The sequence below is a fragment of the Ixodes scapularis genome, unplaced genomic scaffold (genome assembly GCF_016920785.2).
Source record: "Ixodes scapularis isolate PalLabHiFi unplaced genomic scaffold, ASM1692078v2 PGA_scaffold3__209_contigs__length_174095766, whole genome shotgun sequence".
Lineage (NCBI taxonomy): Eukaryota > Metazoa > Arthropoda > Arachnida > Ixodida > Ixodidae > Ixodes > Ixodes scapularis.
The window spans coordinates 148,119,270-148,139,525 of record NW_024609868.1 but is presented as its reverse complement, the minus strand read 5'-3'; positions in this window follow the sequence as shown (position 1 = coordinate 148,139,525).

Sequence of the window (20,256 nt, the reverse complement as noted above, 5' to 3'; positions counted from 1 at the left end):
GTCCTGCTGCAGGTCGCTCTCCACTGTGACAGTCCACGGAAGCTACAGCAGCTGCAAGTTGGGACGCCGTGACGACAGCGACACTCGCGTTCGCTTGTGCTTTTCGCCAGCATTTCTATGGCCAACCGCCAGGATCGCGACAGTCAACAGCATGACACTCCGGCTTCTGTGACGTCATCTGTTGCTACTTCGGGACCACTTTTGATGTATGGGCGGGATAGGACGCTAAACACACCAGTCATAGACGCGATCCAGGCACCATACTTTCTACATCACGTTTTTCCGTTTTCCAACCACAGACTCAGGTTTTCAATCGTCATGTATAACTTACACCAGCTCGCCCGCACTTTAACCGTTTTTTCATTGAAAGTTAGAAATGAACGAACTTCTGGGCGAGATCGAAACAATCGAAAGCTAACATTTTTGTAACGAGCAGCTGCAGACTGCCGCCGAAAAGCGGCGCGAGTGCAGTGCTGGGGAGTGGGTTAAGACACGCCTCCGTTATTCACTCAAATGGCGTTGTTCGCTAAAACGTCATTCACGCATATGATATAATCAATTACCAGTAAAAAAATCAATTATAAAAAAAACATTATCAGTAAAATATTAATTATTAAAGAAAATCAATTATCGGTTTAAATAAAAAATAAAATATATTTATTTTCAGCGATAATTGTCAAAAAGAAAATGTGTAAATATCGCAAAAAGCTATCAATTACCACTAAAAAAATCAATTATAAAAAAGAGCACTATCACTAAAACATTAAGTATAAAAAAAAAATCAATTATCGGTGGAAACAAATAATAAAATATATATTCATTTTCAGCGATAATTGTCTAAAAGAAAATGTGCAAATATCGCAAAAAGCTTGACAAAAAAAAAAAAAAAAAAAGGATACCCACTGGGGATCGAACCCGGAACTTCTGCGTGAGAAGCGGACACTCTACCACTGAGCTACTGCCGGCTCGGATATTTCAAGTCTTACAATTCGTGTTATACAAGAAACAACATGCCAGTTCGGCGTTCGCGACAGTTTTTCTTCGTAGGTTTGTCATGACGGTTGCCGGCAAAATCCCCACTTCCCATTAACAATCACACAATCAGCAGAATCTAAAAAGTGCACAAGAGCCGCTAACATGCCGCTGACATGCCGCCGACCGCCTGATTTTGCAATGACAAGCCAGTGGCCCGAGCTTCCCCGACCTTCCGAACCAAGCGGGCTGCGACGACAGCGTCATCACGCTCGCACGAACGGACGGGGCCGCCTTTCCGAAGCACCGCTAATGCAGAGCTTGTCAACTGAGCCGTTACTACTAACCCTATGCCCATTGTGTTCCAATCACTTTGCAAAACAAAACACCGAGTAGAAAATGGACTTACTCCTTGATCAGCGTATTCATGGCCTCTTGTCTCTGGACGCCGCCGCGTGCTATCTTGGGTGGCTTGAAATGTGCACAAACCGATAACAAAGCTTCTCAAATCGTCGAACCTTGAACGCCTTGAACCGCTTGAAGTTGAACTAGGCCTGATGAGTCCACCACCAGCCAGCTGCACCGGCCATTGCACCGGCATCAGCGCGACACGATCGAGTGGATGGGTGAATAATAAAATTATAAGTTCTCTTTTTGCAATGGGAGGTAGTTCGCGCCACCTGGCGGACAACTATCACCGCGCAGGGAATCTAGTTAGATTTTCGGGGATTAGGACGAACATGAATATATTTTAATTAAAGCACCCGTCACTTCTCTTTTATGCAAGAGTCGCCAGTTTTCGTGTTCACCCTACGCAGTCGGTGTACAGGGTCGTGGGTATGCATAAACTAGTAATTTCGGAACTGGCGGAACTTGCTGGGACGAGATCACTTCCGGTTCACCTGCTTCATCTGTATGTTTGCTCCAGTTTGCTCGGTGAGCAGGGACAAGCAGCGCGCCTTTTTTTTTTTTTTTTTTTTTTTTTTTTAGTTTTTTTTGTTGGAAAATCGGAAAAGGTATGTCGAAGACCGGACAATTGGCCTTGGACCGGACCTAAGATAGATCGGTGTATGTTTCTGGACCTTACGGAGCCAAGAAGAAGCACCGCATCTCGTTTTATTTGGCCTCCGTAGCCAAAGTTACGTAACCCTATGTGACGGGTCAGTGGAAATCTGTGTACACGTGAGACATTCAACGAAGTTAGACGCCCACAAATCAACCGAGGCATCGGCATGTGATTGTTTTGTGTTTTTCGTGCACGGGAGAGCGTTTGTGAGAACTGCATCGCATCGTCAACTGCGCGGCGTCGCGGTGAGTGTTCGAGCTGGGCAAAGCGAGACTACGCTACGCCTGTCGGACGTAGTTGAAGGAAGGTGCGCAGGATTGTGCAACTGGTGCTCGATCGTGCCGTGGAAGAAGAGGCGGTGCGTTTTCGACGACGTGTAGAGATATCGTGATCGGGACAAAGCCGTCGCACTGTGTATAGTACGATTGTGCCGTTCGTTCCCCTCAAAAAGCTAGCGGCGTGTTTTCGACGACGAGTGTAGGTCTCGTGATTGTGACAACGTCGGCCTACCACGGCGGGAAGTGTGATTCGTTCGATAAAGTTCTTTCGTTGTCTCGAAGAGTCGGATATGTGTTTTCCTCCATTTTTTCACCCAATATTTTTAACCATGGCTTAGTTAGGAGAGCTTTTTTTGTTTGTTTGTTTGTTTTTTGCTCTGCACGCGCTGCCAATAGCCCAATGTGCTTCTTTTGTAGCCATTTGACGACGTCCTTACTGCTACCAGTCACCTTGAGGTTTCCTCAGGTGGAGAGAGACCCGACTTCTGACCGTGATTTCACCCAATATTTTGTGACTGTAGCTTATATAATTTGGTTTTTAAGTGATAGAACTTTTCTGTTATATTTGATATAGCAATAATGCCAGCCAGGTTTTGGTTATGAAATACATGTGCTTATTGTGTGTTTGTTTTCAGGTTTTCTGGTTTTATCTTGGCCAGAAATCTGTGATTAAAGAAAAGCTGTTGTTATGAAGAATTTTGTAATTGGCAAAAGAATACCAGAGAAAGCTTTTTTTCATATTCTGGTTCATTTTGGTTGTGTACAACAAGTCTAGAATTCACTGCTCTGTTAAAGGCACAGTCATTTTTTAATGTTTTCACATTTTGTACATATAATGTGTGTTCAAATAATAAAATATAATTTTTATCCAAATGAAGTTTTCTGAGCCAATTTTAAAGTATGGAACGCGCCACGGCCTGGATTCCTCAAGTGTTAATACCTTCTCCCAGTCTTACCTGGCCTGGGCAAACATGTAGCCACCTACATGTGACCAGACTTAATATTTGCAGAACAAGCGGAAGTCATTGCTTACCAAGCCTGTGGCTTGTATACTGTATTGTAATGGGCAATGTAATGCCAGAGAGGATTGGTGGTCCTGAATAAAAGCAGCACTCGCACACCCATGTTCTATGGGACACTTTTTTTCTTTTGTTGACCAATTTGAAACAAGCCAAATAGGGTGACCATCTTTCGGATTGGTGGCCTGGGATAAAAGGAGCGGTCAGTACCCAGTCTTCTACCAGACAGTTTTTTTTTCATCATTGAATAAGTTACCGCCAGTCAACACTGGTCGGACATGTGCTGAGGATGTTTTTAGGACTGAACACTTTTTTGTCTACGTTGACCAAGTTACTGCCGGTCAACATTGGCCGGAAAGGCGCTGAGGACATTTTTAGGACTGGTGGCCGGGGATGAAAAGAGTAGTGAGTCCCAGGCCTCTACCGGACACTTTTTTGTCTTGGTTGACCAGGTTGCTGCCAGTCAACATTGACCAGACAGATGCTGAGGATGTTTTTAGGACTGGTGGCCGGGGATGAAAAGAGTAGTGAGTCCCAGGCTTCTACCGGACACTTTTTTGTCTTCGTTGACCAGGTTGCCGCCAGTCAACATTGACCGGACAGGTGCTGAGGATATTTTTAGGACTGGTGGCCGGGGATGAAAAGAGTAGTGAGTCCCAGGCTTCTACCGGACACTTTTTTGTCTTCGTTGACCAGGTTGCTGCCAGTCAACATTGACCGGACAGGTGCTGAGGATATTTTTAGGACTGGTGGCCGGGGATGAAAAGAGCGATCAGTACTCTGCCTTCTACCGGGCACTTTTTTGTCTTCATTGACCAAGTTCATGCCGGTGAACATTGGCCGGATGAGTGCTGGTCACCTTTTTGAGGCGGGTGACCAGGGAGGAAACAAAGACTTGGTGGCCAAGCCCTTCCCGAACATAATTTGGTGATTGGTTGCCAATGGAAAAACTAAGACTCTGTGGCCGGGGACTTAATAGTGATCTCTTGGGGACCTTTGGCCAGCTGCTTTCCAGTGGCCGGGCTGGCCAGGCAGGTGCCGAGCAAAAATCAGGCATTGGCCAGTGTCGGGCCAAAATTTTGTGCTGCCTGGGTAAGCCCTCCAGTTTCTTTAAATTATATATATTATGTTTACAAAATTATAACAAAAAGAAAAACAAAAGTTCAAGTTTTCTTCCTTGAACAGCTGTTTAATACAGATGTATTTACAATTTCTCCAGTTGGCCTGAAGTACTTTGAGAGAGCGAAGAAGCCAGAGCCTGAGCGTCGCCAGATCCTGGAGCTCCAGGCGGTGGTACGCGACATCCTGAAAGACTTCTTGCCTGATGTTTCGAGGCAGGGCAGGAAGAGGGTCACTCCGAAAGAATAAAATGGAAGTGATTCCTTATACCGTCTCACAGTGGAATTATTTGCACAACAGCAAGTACATACTAGTTGAACCAGCGTGACAAGTCAATGTGACCAGTTAAACCACCATGGCACGTTCAACCACCATGACCAGTTCAACCAGTATCACCAGTTCAACCAGTATGACCAGTTCAACCACCATCAGCAGTGTGACCAGTTCAACCAGTATGAAACTGGTCAAGCTGGAGCAATATCCAAGTTTGAAACTGGTACCAGTTTGAACTGGTTGCCAGTTTAAACTGGTCTTTCCAATAGGGTTAGGCTGGACAACATTGGCGTGTGTTAGTCATTGGTTTACCAACATTGGTTATCGACTGGCTTAGGCTGGCCAGCATTAGCCTGTCTTAGCCAAGGGCTGTTATGTTCAACGTTATGGAAAAAGGGCGCGCCGTGCGTCTGGCTTCGGGCCGCTCCAAGCCTCTAGCATTCGGTGTTCTCACGAGCGCCAATTGCCCGAGGAGCACGTTCTCCGAAGCCAGCGGATGTTATTTTTGCTTCATAGGGCGAAAAGAACCTTGAAAGTAACCCGAGCCGCACCAGCTTTGTGCGCGCTCGTCCGTTCTCCGCGTTCTCGTTCTTGGGATGCGCGTTGGAATAAGCCCTCAACACAGGCACATCCCTCACAGACACAACACCTTGCCTCCTCTTTAGACGGCTGCGATTAGGGGGTCGCGTGTGTCGTTGCGGTCTGGGTGTCAAAAGTGTCGCAGCTGGTCCTGTTTTGTTTTCGTCGGTGGCTGTACTTCTGGCGCAGGGTTGTGGTGTCTCGTCTGTCATTGGACTGACCAATGATGCTGGGGATGTAGATGGCAGGCAGCAATCCTTTTCGGGTATCGCCGCTTGACTTTTTCGATCCTCATTCGATCCTCGAATGAGGATCGAATGTGGTCAGTGTGGCGCCTCAGAACTCAGCGGCTGGTCTTTACAAGCCATGAACGATGACCAAGCCTTTCTGTAACGATTCCAGGTATCCAGGATGGTTTCTTTGAAAAGCTTCTCACGAAGACAGTAAGGTCAATTGCAATGCCTCGTGAACTCTCCGAATGTTACTTAAGCTTTTCACTTTGCTGGTCACTTGGCTTCAAGCGAGTCATCGCGGTCGGTAGATCACGGCCAAACATCAACATTGCTAGGGTCTTGTTCGTTACTGAACTGACCGTGGTATGCTGCTTTAGCAGGAACCGTGAGAGGCTGCATTCCAGCGTTCCGGCCTGATCCTTCGTCAGTGCCTGTTTTGTCTCGTACACCATCCTCTCCGCTTGACCGTTTGTAGCTGTTTGGTACGGGGCGCTGGTGACGTGTTTAATCCCGTTGTTCCTAAAGAACTGCTGAGTTTCCTGAGAAACGAAAGAAGTCCCGTTGTTCGTTACGACCTTCTGTGGCAGTACAAAGGTTGCGAAGATATTTCGCAGTTCTTGAATTAATGACGACGACTGTATAACCGTCATTTGGCGTACTTCGAGCCACTTGCTGTAGGAGTCAACCGCAATCAACAACATCCTTCCTTCGAGTGGTCCAGCGAAGTTCAGGTGAAGCACTTCCCAGGGTCCTGTTGCTCGATGCCACTCTGGAGAAGTTGCGCTCGGTGGTGCTCGCTGGTGTTGTTGACTTAGGGTACAAGTGTTTGCCCTGTGTTCGAGGTCTTTGTCCAGTCCGGGCCACCAGAAGTACCCGCGAGCGCATGCCTTCATAGCAACAATGCCTCTTTGGCCGGCATGCACAAGGGTCAAAGTTTCTGGTTGTGCTGCTCTGGGGATGATAAACCTAGAACTACGAATTAGGCAACCTTGCTGTGTTGATAATTCCGTGAATAGCCTAGAGTAGGGGATAAATTTATCCCCTTTTAACCTGTGGAGTTTACCTTGTTGGATAGCCTTGTAAATCTGCGACAGCACTGGGTCCTGTTGAGTAAGTTCTGCAATTCGCTGTGACGACAGTTGCAGAACCGGGTTGCGTGCCAACATGAGTACATATCTCCGGGTGGACGAGGTCCATCCTCATTCGACAGTAGGTAACCTGCTGAGAGCCTCAGCATTTCAATGCCGTTGACCTTGTCTGTATACCAAATCGTAGTCATACACAGCTAGCGTGACGCACCAGCGTGTCATTCTTGGCGACAGTACCGGGGATACTGGCTTGTTGGCTCCAAGAGTACCAAGAAGTGGTTTGTGATCTGTCAATATGGTGACATGCCTTCCAGCGATGTACTGATGGAAATAAGTTACTGCAGAGATTATCGCCGATCCTTCTTTGTCTAGCTGGGAGTAGTTTTTCTCAGAGGTTCTCAGTGTCCGTGATGCGAATGCAATTGGCGCCTCTCGCCCCTGAGCGTCTTTCTGAGCCAGCACAGCTCCCACACCATATGGAGATGCATCGCAGGACAGCAGGAGGGGTTGGCTTTCATCGTAATGTGCCAAGATGGTTGATTCTCGAATCAAATTCTTAAGCCTCCTGAAAGTTTCGTTGTGCTTGTCCTCCCATTTCCACGGAACGTTCTTTTCAAGAAGTCTGTACACGACCGAAGCGACGGTCCCTTGGTTCTTGAGAAAGCAATCATAGAAAGCAAGGAGCCCTAAGAACGCTTGTAAAAACGATTTGTCTTTCGGCTCCGGTGCTTTAAGGATGGCCTGTACTTTCTCCTGTGTGGTGTGAACGCCAGATGCGTTAATGAGATGTCCAAGGAATCTGACCTCGCTGACCCCAAACTTGCACTTTTCCCGTTTGAGTCGAAATCCCGTCCTCCTTAGCCTGGACAGTACCTGTGTCAGGCGCTCAGCGTGTTCACGTGTGTCCTTTCCACTTCCCTATTGAAAATTCCATCAAGCTACGTAATTTGGGACACTGACTGCCAGTCAGCAGCCTTGGTGGAACGTGATGGACCATCAGACGTCATCTGATGGTCCATCAGATGACGTCTGACTGCCACTGCCAAGGGAATTTCATCAACAAGGGCAGCATTTATATAAGAGTAAAGCTATACGCACTCATAAATATCACCAAATGCCTCGATAAAACAAAAAGATCGAGAAAAAAAAAAAAGCAGCACCACCGCGCATCAAACCCGCGACCACATGCGTACAAATCGGACACCCTAACCGCTATGCTACGCCACACTGTTAGAGAAACACGATTTGACTATTCGTTTTACACAAAATGCTTTGGCTGCAAATGCAGTTAAGCCGTCAGCATGTTATGCAAAGCACTCGTACATCACTCGCCGTACTTCAGTTCTACTCACCTGCCATGTAGAGCACTTTCGCGTCGTAGAACGATCCTTTTGTTCGCGCATCACCGGCCCAGTAGACCTGCTACACCCTGTCGTCTTCAACGACACCGCTTAAGTCCCTTACATCGTCGGAACTCACAACAGGCTGGGTCTTGTCGAGTAGAAATTCTACTAAAACATAAGACATTGTAGAGCCCGGGCAGGATCGACAGGTTAAAGCAAGCGGGCAAACAAACCGAGTCGAGAGCGATCGTTCATGAAAGCTCGGCGAAGCCTCTATGCGCGAAGCGAAGTCGGCGAAGTGCGAAGTGTCTAGTTCGGCGCTTCCGCGGCCTTCTGATCAAGGTTGTCGGTCGGTTGCGTGTCATATCTCTAACGTCAGCGGTTTTATGGGCTCACGTCCCAAAATCGTTTTCTCGTGCATAGATTACTTTTCGTATTCATAGGTTTGACGAAATAGTGGTATCCGAACGAACTTTACGTCCTTTGACCGTACGTCTGTCTGCACGTCAAAGCTTTCTGACGTACAGTCAGAGACAATCGATGTACAGTCAGAATCACCACCAAGACATCCTGATGGCATTTCGCGGCGGCCGACTGCCACCAGGAAACCATCAGAAAGCCGACAAGCGGGGTCTGACTGGAGTTTGACTGTCGGTCAGAGTAACTTGTTGGCCAATCAGACATGCTTGACGTACAGTCAGGCACAGTCCGCGGTCCACTAGAAAACATTGACTGCCAAGCAGGGTTACATTGATGGATTTTTCCTTCGGGTTACGATGATGTCATCTAAGTAGACGCTCACACCGGAAAGACCAGCCAGAGTGGTTTCCATGACGCCTTGGAAAATCGTTGGAGCAGCAGAAATTCCAAAAGGCAAGCGATTTACCTTGTATAAGCCCTTGATCCTGTTGATGGTCAGGGCCTTGGCAGCTGCTTTGGTGAGTTTCAGCTGTTGATAGGCTTGGTACAAATCCAAAGTGGAGAAAACTGTTCCTCCTCGGAAATTTGCTATCACTTCACTTGTCGTGGGCAGCGGGTACGAGGCTTTCTTTGAAGCTGCGTTCACCGTAGAACGGTAGTCTCCGCAAAGTCGGATTGTGCCATCTTTCTTGCGTACTAGCACAAGTGGAGTAGCCCAGTCCGCGTGCTGAACTGGTTCGATGATGCCTCGAGTTTCCAGGCGATCAAGTTCCGCCGATACTGCTGCACGGAGCGCTAGCGGAACAGAGCGGACCTTGCAGAACTTGGGAAATGCCCCCTCGATCAGGTCCAAGACAACCGATTGTCCTTTGTAGCCGGCGATATCATCGTCGAAGATGTAAAGAATAAAGAAATACGCCAACCAAAAAGTCGAAAAATTGTCCCAACGTTTCGAAACAGTTCGTTTCTTCCTCAGGGGCGACTTCTTTATTCTTTACATTTAAATTCACCCAACCAGGCAGATATCTGCCGAACATGTTTACCTTCAACATCGTCGAAGATTTGTCGGTGTTTCTCGAGGACCTCCTGTATCTCCGGCGTCATGACGGCTGCTGAAGTTGGCTGCATTTGGTTTATGCCACAGACGCGACTCCGAAGCGCTTGAAACCAATCTCTGCCAAGAAGGTTGCATCCGACCCGTTTTATGACGAGTAGTGGCCACAAGAAGTCTTTGGTCTTGAAGCGAACGGACACTGCTTGCGCTGAACCGAGAAGTTGCAGGCCTTCTCCAGTTCAGGTGCGCAACTGCGGGTCGTCCTCGTGGAGCTGAGGAGGGTTATGAGGCCACACCTTGCGGCACGTTTCCTCGCTGATCAGGGTACACGAGGCACCGGAATCTACTTCAAAATCTAGTGATTTGCCTTCAATCTTCGATGTCACAAGGAATTTTGGACACGGTCCGTGCGGTGTCACCCTGTTGAGCTCATGGTAAAAATCTCCATGTTCCTCTTGCTGCGGGTCGACTGCTGGGGGAGTGAAGTCCACGTTGTGCTGACTGCATTTGTGGCTTGCACTTTTACCTTGCTTTCTCTTCGTGATGCAGGCTTTCTCGATGTGTCCACGCTTGTGACAGTAACGGCACTCCTCGTTGCGGGAATCTGCAAGTCGAAGGATTGTGCTGGCCTTCACATCGAAAACAAGGTCGAGTGGACGATCGCCCGGAGTTTTCAGCTTTCCCCTTCGATGTCTTGTGAACTAGGGAGAGGTCATTCTTATGCTTGATACTCTGTTGCTGTTTTGAAGCGCTTTCGACTCAGGTTGCGAGCTCGAAAGCCTTATCGAAAGTGAGATCCCTTTCCGCAAACAGAAGCTGCTGCAGGAACTTGTCCTTTACTGCACAAAAAAAACCTGTCGCTTAGCATGACGTCTAGTGGAAGTTTGGTTGCATGTACAGGCGTCGTCGTGGCTGCTTGACCCGACGAACCCGCTGTCGATAAGGCAATCGGGGTCGCTGTTGTCAGTATTCCAAAATTGCAGTCGGCTGCAAGTTCCTTTAGTGCCGCGACGTAGCTGCGAATCGACTCGCCTTGCTGTTGATCTCGACGCTGGAATTTGTAGCGACTGTAGAGTTCAGACGGTCGAGGATCGAACATTTTCAATCGATTGGCTTAGGCTGGCCAACATTGGCCTGTCTTAGCTAATGACTTACCAACGTTGGTAATCGCTTGGCCGTAATATAAACTTTTATCGCGTTGACGAAACTTTGGCATGACGACGGGCAGCGAGAGGGGCATCATGAGCGAATTATTGGCAGCGTTGCATTACGTGCATCGCGCGAACACTGTTATCGCAAGCAAGCGATCACCGTGTTATCTTTTTTTTCCTTTAGATTTGAAAGGGTATTGTCTTAACTACAACTCTCGTGCAATATGTTCATTTGGAACATTACCAGAAGTGGAAAAATATGTTGCTCGTTGTTGTTTCTTGAAAATAATGTACGAAAACAGCGCCGATGTCCTCTTCGCTCTGACAATATCACTCAGTCGCTGCACGACACTTTCAGCGCGAACCATTAGTTAGTAAGAAAATACCTAGTTTTCTCTCGCTTTCTGCCACCATTCACTTAATCTTTGCTTGGTAATCTCTACTGTCTCGAAATCCACTTTTCCTTCGCTGTCTCTAAAACCCAATGACTTTATTAAATCTAAAAATTTCCTGCTCGCGCCACACAAGAGCGAGCGGCCAAACGCAGAAACACTCTTTTTCTTTTTCCTCTTTTCGGTATCGTGGTGAGGAGTTCAACGTCAACCCTTTCCCGTGTCTCTCTGCGCCCGCATCTTCGCAACGGTCCTTGAACAAGAAAGCGACGTTCGCGGCCGTCGGTTTCGTTTAGTCAAAACTGCATGGTTCTTCCGCGGCACGACACTGTAATGGTCGCGTGGGGCCATTACGGGTGGGTGGTAAGAGACAGGGAAAGCTAGGATAAAGACAGCGCCCCGAAAGGCCTGTAAAGATGCTGGAAAGGCTTACATTGCCGTGGCGCGTGGGACGCGAGATGGTCGGTGGCCGGGGACCAAGCGGGCACACCGGTAAAGGAAGACACGACACGCCAGCTCGGAGTTTCAATCAAGACTGCTTGTATTCACAATGTCTACATCAATCAGCGCGTGCCGCTGTCAAGCACGCGGCGCGCGGCACCATCTCAAATGTAGAGTAACTGTATAGGCTCTGCTTGCAGAGCCAGAGTAGCGCGTTCCTTTTCCTTTCGCCGCCATCTCCGTATTGGCGGAGGAGTGGTCACGTGCGCAGAACTGGAGCCGACCTTCGTGCGGGAAAGAGGCCTTCCAGAGCGCCGAGTTTCGGGGGGAACATATTCTCCGCTTTCCGTTCGCTATATACAGATCCTAGACCAAAATCAAACAAACCGAAAGCTTCCGAAGTCATTGAACATTATGTGTATCAACTGGGTACAGTAGAATCATGTTTTTTTATAACGCGAGCGCTGTTCTGAGACATTCGTTTTCAGGGTATGTGAAGCAGACGGCACGGACGGCGATCGCGCTCTCTGCGTCTGCGGCTCTCGCGGAGTGATACGCGATACCGATACGCGACCGGCACATCCGGCCATCTTGGCGAGTCGCCGAGCTCTCGTTTGAAAGCGTGAGGACGGCGTTTTCGTCAGCCGCTACGTCGTTTGCCGCATTAAATTTTGCATGCGCTTAGAAAGAGCCCCGTGAAAATGACAGGCTGAAGTGTTACCAAGTGCACAATACGCGCAGACAGTGGCAAAAGCTTGTACCGGATTCCGACGACGAGGCACGATGTGAGACGCCGCCTCGTCTGGCTTTTTCGTATGGGAAGGAGATCATTTTTAATCATTGTCTGCCCTATTACAATATCCCAAAAGATTTCTGCAGGCAGTTGTGTGGATAAACATGTTTTAGAGACTGTTAGTGCTGTGCGTGTTCGCAATTTCTTCAATGGACCATGTCGGTGGTAGTAAAACAGTTTAATAGGTTCAGCAAAATGTTCAAAATAGAAGAGAAAGCGAGATGTAGGTTGGTGTCACACACTGAAAGTAGACAGAGCTCTATCGCCCTATTCTCGGGGCGGGATAAACTGGTCAATAGGAAAACAGTCAATCTCGGCACCATTCTGGTCCCTGCAACGAATTGAACTGTGTTCTCAATGCCTTATTCGCAATGAAAGTGGAACGTCGGTGGACTTTTTTTTATATTAGGCAGTTTGCACCTTGCGGCATCTCCCAGAGTTCGGACCACCGTCTAACATTTATTATTCGCGAGCCCCTAATGTTTGCGATTCAAGCAAATTCAAAATTTAGCCTAACTTGAAAGCATGCGAAAATTCCAGTCTCCAAGAGCTCTAAATTCGGGCGTCTCGAATTCGTGAAATGGCAAAAACTTAAAAAAAAAAAAAGTTGTACACTATTTTAGCATAAAAGTGGGGGTGCTCGACATTCCTCAGATTCGCATATAATTGGAACGCACGAAGGTAAAGCACCTTTCCGTCTACATAATATCACAAAAACTGTCTGCTAAAAAAAAAAAAAAAGTCAGGTTGAGCAGCGGCACTTGCTTTTCGATTAAACACAAGAGGAAAATAAGCAGGCCTGCGTTCTTTTGCTGCTTGCGATCGCTCGAGGTGAAAGGTTCTCAACAAGTTGGGCACGCAGCGGGCTCACGACGCTATCTGCGTCCCAGCAACAACGACTTGACGACTTCACTTCACACGCGACCCGCGGGACCCGCGGGTGCGTACGCGGGTGCGCTTTTTGCGGGAAGGAGACAGGAAAGACGGGACAACGATCACGGCGGATGCAAGGCTCGTCGCCACAGGCCGCACTATTTTCCTTCCGCAGCGCGCCACAGCACGCCGCAGCACGCCGCCTCGCGTCTGCGCCTTCGTGCCCCTGCAAAAACCGACCGTGGCTTCCCGCAGTGCTTGGCTCCAGAATGGCACCATTGCGGTACTCTGCTCCGCAAGCGGAGCATATACAGTTACTCTACTCAAATGCAGCTGAAAACGCCATCTAGATTATTTACAGCACACTACAGATACGATGGTCCGACGACGACGCAGTCCGGTACGGCACGCCGACAACTCCGCCGACGCCACCGGCATGGTGCATTGTTGCCCGCGCCCTTTCGAAATCGCCGCAGGCGTTGCTCCTGGAGTACGAAAACGACGGTGACTAAAACAAGAAAACAAACGTGGTTCGGGGAGCGGCCGCTTATGACCCAAGAGCTCGCACACTTTCTCTGCCCTTTCTGCTCTGCGCTACCATATTGGTCACCGTTCCGCGCCCTCCTCCTCTCGTTTTTCCTGCGGCCGCGCGCCCTATGGCTCCGTCGTTGATGTGCCAGGCTAGGGTGCCCTATGCCAGGCTTTCTCCGTATTTGCGACGTGCGCGATCCAAAGGGTCGCTGTGGTCGGCCTTCCACGATTGGCCGAATACTGACTATAACGTGAGCAAAGGTTCTCTCAGCGACAGAAATAAGAGTAATGTAAGAACTTCGATTTTGACGGTGTTGGCAGTGTTGGTTTCCAAGCGCAATGATTTCAAGCTTCCACTATGCTTATTACAAACACCATCTAATTTGATTTTCGCAAGGTAATGACGTCACGAGAGGACACCATAGGAGGCGCCACCAAAACATGTCGTTGCTGATAGAGGAGGCTATGGATCATCATACTTCCCATTTTTGGTCAACATTTGACCGGGGCTCCAAAAACTTGCCTTCGCGCTGCTGTCCTGTTCACTCGGTATTGACAGCAGAGTAGACGCTATGCGTATTTTAGGCCAATCGTCTTTCCGGTTACGGTCACGTGACTGTAGTCTCCAAACGGGTCATAAGGCAGAACACGACACCTCCCCGAAGGGCACTGCTTGGTAGACCACTCACATAGCATCCACAGCACTGTCAACTTTGGGACAAACTCACAAATGTATGTCCTGACAAATCCTCTCGCTGTGTTCATTGTTGCGATGCCCCTTGAAGATAAGCATTTTGTGCAGGCACCCGCCTCCCTGCAGACATTGAAGAAGGAGGATGCAAGCGAGGTGCTGGAGCGAGGGGAATGGTTTCCTCCTCACCTCTCCAGCAACCCATCTGCTCCCCCCCCCCCTTCCCCCCGCACTCCTTGCCATGGCCCTGAACTTTTAGCTGCGGCCTGTGAGGCTCAGTGTTATCGTGTATCGGCAACAAGCGATTTTTTCAAAGTCACAGAAATTCTTGTGGTGTGGTTTAGTTCGGCAAATGACAGCTTGTTACCGCATCGTGTTGAATCTTCACCGAGCGATTCCATCTCATTTTTCTGATTGTGTGGTTGTTCTGCAAAGCCCGTATCGACATATATATCAGAATACATCTTTCAAGTCCGCTACGCTTATGGTAAGTACATTGAAACATTTACTTGTCGGCAACGACTGACCGCTGTTCTTCGGGTACTCTTCCAGGTTATCTATAGAATTAGGCGGTGTTTATTCTCCCGACAGCCGACAATAATGTAACCTAAAATCTATCGGCAGTCGCCTCCCGGCTGTGTGAGAGCGAAAAAAATTATCTCGTTGCCATGACACCGCGGTCCACCGTGGTCTTTCTGCACGAGCGACAACCTCGCGGGAGCTCTGCGCGTGTGGAGCGTGAGGCGGCACGAGCCGTCTTTGCTGTGACCACAGGTCGACGAGTCACCTGCCGTCGCCGCTTCAAACAATAGTGAGAGAGAGAGTGAAGAGCGAACTTTATCGGGCACGTCGCGAGGAGCGCGCTGTCCTCACCTGAAGACTATTATCTTACAGCGTGGTTCAGGCTCGACACAGCCGAGGACACCCTTTCGCAGACGTCATAACGGCTCCGAGCCATTTCTCGTGTCCTTCGCTCGCTGGAGCGTCCGCTTCCCCTCAAGGCACTCCAGAGGGTGGCGGGCTAGTTTTACATTTTACTTTTCGCTCTATGGATCTGGGTGTTTTTCTTCCTCGTCCTCTGTTTGCCAAAGTTTCAAACCAAATTTCCCTTTAACTCAACTGGCTTCCCTTTCTTCTGCGTGTTTGCCGACTTTGCCGCACTGCCAACCTCTCCCCCTTTACCCCGCTACCCAACAGCGCATGCAGATGCCTTCGGATTCGGTTACGGCATAGGTGTTCGGTACTGTGCGCTGTCAATCATCGCCGTGTTGTGGTGCGCGTGTAAAAAGGTCCTCGTCTACACGCGGAGAGCATAGCTTTGGCTCTCGCTCTGCGCCGCGGCCAAGGACGAGCTTTGCCTTGGGCAAAGCTTGTCCTTGGCCGCGGCGCCAGTGCCATTTTTCTTCATTTATTTATTTATTGACATTTATTGAAAAACCTCGGGAAACCCTTAGGACGTTTCCCTTCAGCCGCCCTCAGCACGAGAAGGAAAATAAGTCTCGCGCCGAGAGCGCGAGGACTCGATGCCCCGCCGGATCGCCATCGAGTGTCAAGTGCGCAGCGGCAGGTCGGCGGGGCCCATGAGCGACGGTACCCATTTTATTGACATATCTTCGTTAAGAAAAAGAAGAGAGACGGAACTGGGCAAGAGCCCAAGGCAAAGCTCGTCCATGGCCGCGGTGCAGCGCTAGAGCCAAAGCTGTGTTGTCCGTGCGTAGAAGAGTCCCTTTCTAGCTAATGTACACGCACCAGAACACGGCGAGGCTATGATTGCCTGCGCAAAGTCCTCTACAAGTACTCCGAAACCGACTCCCGAGGCATCTGCCCATGCACTGTCGGGTAGCGGGGGAAGATGGAGCGGTGGGCAGTGCGGCAAAGTCGACCGAACACGCAGAAGAAAGGGAAATCAATTGGGTGAAAGTGGATTCGGTCTGGAACTCTGTCAAACAGGGGACGAAGAAGAAAAATCCCAGAGCCATAAAGAGAAAAGTAAAATTCCAAGTAGCCCGCGTCCCGCATAATATAATATATTATACTAAAATGTAATTTATTATAATATAATATAACCATACCCGACCGGACATTGGGAGGCCCCAGAGTTCAAACCCTGCCTCCGCCGTTTATTTCGTCTTTTGACGGATTCGTAAAACATTGATTCATTCGAGGAAGTACTGTTCGTTCATTTGCACATTTTCTAATATATATATATATATATATATATATATATATATATATATGTAAATATATATATGTATATATATATATATATATGTATACAGTGGGCATGGTGGCATAGGAGCCAAGGGGCCGAAGGCGTATATATAACGAAGTGGAGAACTCACGGTGAAAAACAACAAACAGAGGAAGTTTAATCGACAGTTTCGCCGAGAGACTCGGCTTCGTCAGGAGATGACATTCAAGTGCGGGCATATCGCTGCGGCAAAAAAAGTCAGAGCTAAGGGGCAAAAGAAAAAAAAAAAAAAAAAAAAAAAAAAAGGGTGTAGGCTAAGTACGCGTTTCTAAATAGTAAATAACTTGAGCTGAGCCCGCTCCTCCTTCAGGGCGGCGAAATACAAAGTGCGCTTGAACGCTCACAGCAGTGGCCACAATAGGTCGTGGACGGCGACGTCTTCTTGGCTGATGGCCCCCAACGCGCCAATGCATCCCCGCGACGGTCACCCCTGGGGCACCGCGCGTGTCAAGAAAACCGAAAATTCCAAGAATCGCAAAAACATGTTTGCCCTGTCTTCCAACTTAAAAAAAAAAAAAAAAAAAAAAAAAGAGAGAGGGTGTGGTATTTGGGGGGGGGGGGGGCGATGAATGAGGGTACGTTTCTGAGCTGTGATTAGTGAGACATGAAGCGCGCATGTAAGAGAAAAGCACGGGAACAGCACGGTACCATAGAAAATAACATTCACAATATAGGGGTCTCAATAGAATAATCACGTGGTCCAATTCCAGTCGAAAATACAGTACCACCATGAAAGGGTAGTCTAGGTTAATGCTCTTATTGATGCAAGTGTTCCTGGACTCTCGTTTATTCCTTTTTCTATAGTATTAAATTTGTATATGAGGTATGACTCTCGCTGTTCGCGCTCCCGGTTTGATCTAAATCCTGTTTCCAGTAATGTCACGGATAGTTCGTCGAAAGAATGCTTTGGGAGACGGAGATGTTTTGAAAGAGGAAGGCCTGGATTAGTTTTAGAGTGAGATTTGTGATTGTTAAAGCGTAGTCTAAACGCTGTCTCGGTCTGTCCTACGTATTGCATTTTGCATACTCTACACTCTAGCAAGTACACTACATTTGAAGAGTTGCATGTCAGTTCCCCTTTAATTTTCATAGAGTATTGCGAATGCGTGCTTTTGGCTGTGTCTGTTTGTTGAATTTGTAGGCAGATTAAACACTGTGGTGTATTACAAGGCCTGCACTCATTGTGTCGCGGTGCAGAGTTTAACCGAGAATTTACCAGCACGTCTCTAATGTTGCGTGATCGTCTATAGATCACCCCCGGTGGGGAAGGAAATGCGCGTTTTAGGCGGTCACTCTGCTCGAGCATATTGTAGTGCCGTCTTAAAATATTATTTACGTTAGGATAGTTAGTGCTATAGGTGAGACACAGATTTGTACGTTGCGTGTTGCTCTGCGGGGGACGGTCCTCCAGGAGGTCGCTGCGGTTCAACATTCTGGCTTTATCGATCGCATTATCAATTACACGTGGGGGATAATTTTGATGTGTCAACACGTTCTTAAGGTTCTGAGCGCTCGCGTCAAAATCATTTTCGTTTGAACAGATGCGTTTGAAACGGTGGGCCTGGCTATAGGGTATGCTGTTCTTGCAGTGACGTGGGTGGTCGCTTTTGTAATGAAGGTAGTGTTGCCGATCTGTTGGCTTGCGATAAAGCTTTGTTGTTAATTTCCCATCCTCTACTGTAAGGGTTACGTCTAAGAAGTTAATGTCGGTTTGGGAGTAAGTGTGAGTGGAACGGATCTGTGGGTGGACAGCGTTGTAATTAACTATGAAATCTTGCAGGTCCGCCTCGCCGTGTGTCCAGATGAAAAATATATCATCTATGAATCTCTTGTAGAGTAGTGGTTTTAATGGGTAATCGCACAAAAATTTTGACTCCAACTTCCCCATAAAAATGTTAGCGTAACTGGGTGCCATCTTGGTGCCCATTGCGGTACCACTAACCTGTCTGAAATATTCATTTATATAGATATACACATATATATATAGAGAGAAAAGAAACGTAGCGCAGGAAGCCGAAAAGTATAGAAAAACGTACTTGAGACCGTTGTTTGGAGTTTTACGCCATATTATTCGTAATATATTATAAAACTCCAAACAGCCGTTTCAGGTACGTTTTTCTGCCTTTATATATACACACCCACGCACACGCACACGCTCACACACACGCACACACAAGGTACGTCCGCACATTATTTTAATTTTTTTTTTTTTTTTTCGTCGGCACCTTTTTTATTTTTTATTATATATAAACGCACCATTTTCCTCACAGAGTCGGCCAGCGTGAGACGTGCGCTTCAATAATCACAGACAATTGCTTGGAAATAGCAAACATGACGTAGGTGTAACTAGTGCCACTAAATAAGCTACGCTTCAGAGTAGCGACACTTCGCCATATTGTGTCTTAAAATCATGGTTGCCAGTTATCTGAAGCTTTACCTGAAATCACAGGAAACGTTTTTCCGCCCTGCACAAACGTTTAAACAGCTCGCGGCAGAGCAAAGAAATATTACATGACCTTTCTAACACCGAATCTAATTCTGAGGAAGTCTCACTTTTAAATTATGACGATCGGCAGTTGCGTCTGCTCTGCATACGAGCCAAAATGGCGGCGCCCACAACAATGTTGGGGAACGGAGTGCCGATACTCTAAGCGCAGCTCATTTAGTGGCTCTAGGTGTAACATGGCACAACAACGAAGTCTAGTGAAAGGAACGAACAACACATTACATATTTTTACAACTTTCTGTGTCGTTACTATGTTGTTCGTTCCTCTCCTAAGCCTTCTTTGATTTGGGCTATTGCATTTGCATTATGTTTGACTTTCGCCCAGCTAGCCCAGATCTAAATTTTATTGCTTTATTCCACTTAGCAGTATTTTACTAGAGGATGGCTATAGTTCTCCTCCTTCCTTCAGTGTGGGCGAAAACTCGTCTGAATGAATTAGGTTGAAATAAACTATAGCGACGAGAAGGTGCGAAGGGTTCTTCCAGCACCCTTTGGGAACTATCTTAGGGTTGTTTACGAACGCTGCTGAACAAGAAAGTAGGGATGTTTATTTTCATTTTTATTACGCAGAATGTGATGATCCCTTAGTGGCGGGAGTAACATGTATGCCCGGGTATCAAGTTATATAATGTAAGTAGATGTAGTCAACGAGCGTTGGAGCTAGAAACATGTGCAACTTTTGGCCAATTAGAAGTATTAATACGTTTCTAAGTTCCTTGAATTTCACGTTCTTGGATAACTGGGATTACTTTAAACTCTTATCATAAAACGGCTGTCTAGCATTTCAATTAAACAAATTATTGGAAAAACCGAAATAAACCTGTTTTTAGGAACGAGTAACCGGTAACCGAAACCGTAAAAATTAAAACCGTAAAAAAACCGAAACGAAACCGTTATCAACAGGAAGCGGTAACCGTAACCGTAACCGAAACGTTAGATTTTTCGATTTGAGTCCCCGATTCACTGACGCTCCAGGATCGAGTTTGCCAGGGAGCGTGTCGCTCCCTGGCAAAATCGAAAATGGAGGCTATCTTTGAGGTCGCGGTTCGACTGGCCTGTCGTCCGTTGGTAGCGTGTGCTAATTTCATATCGTTGAAGAAACTTCGTTGATCAGAAGAGAAAAAAAAATTTATCACAGGGGCGGGCCATTTTCATGTGGGACTTGTCGCCGAGTACTGTAAGT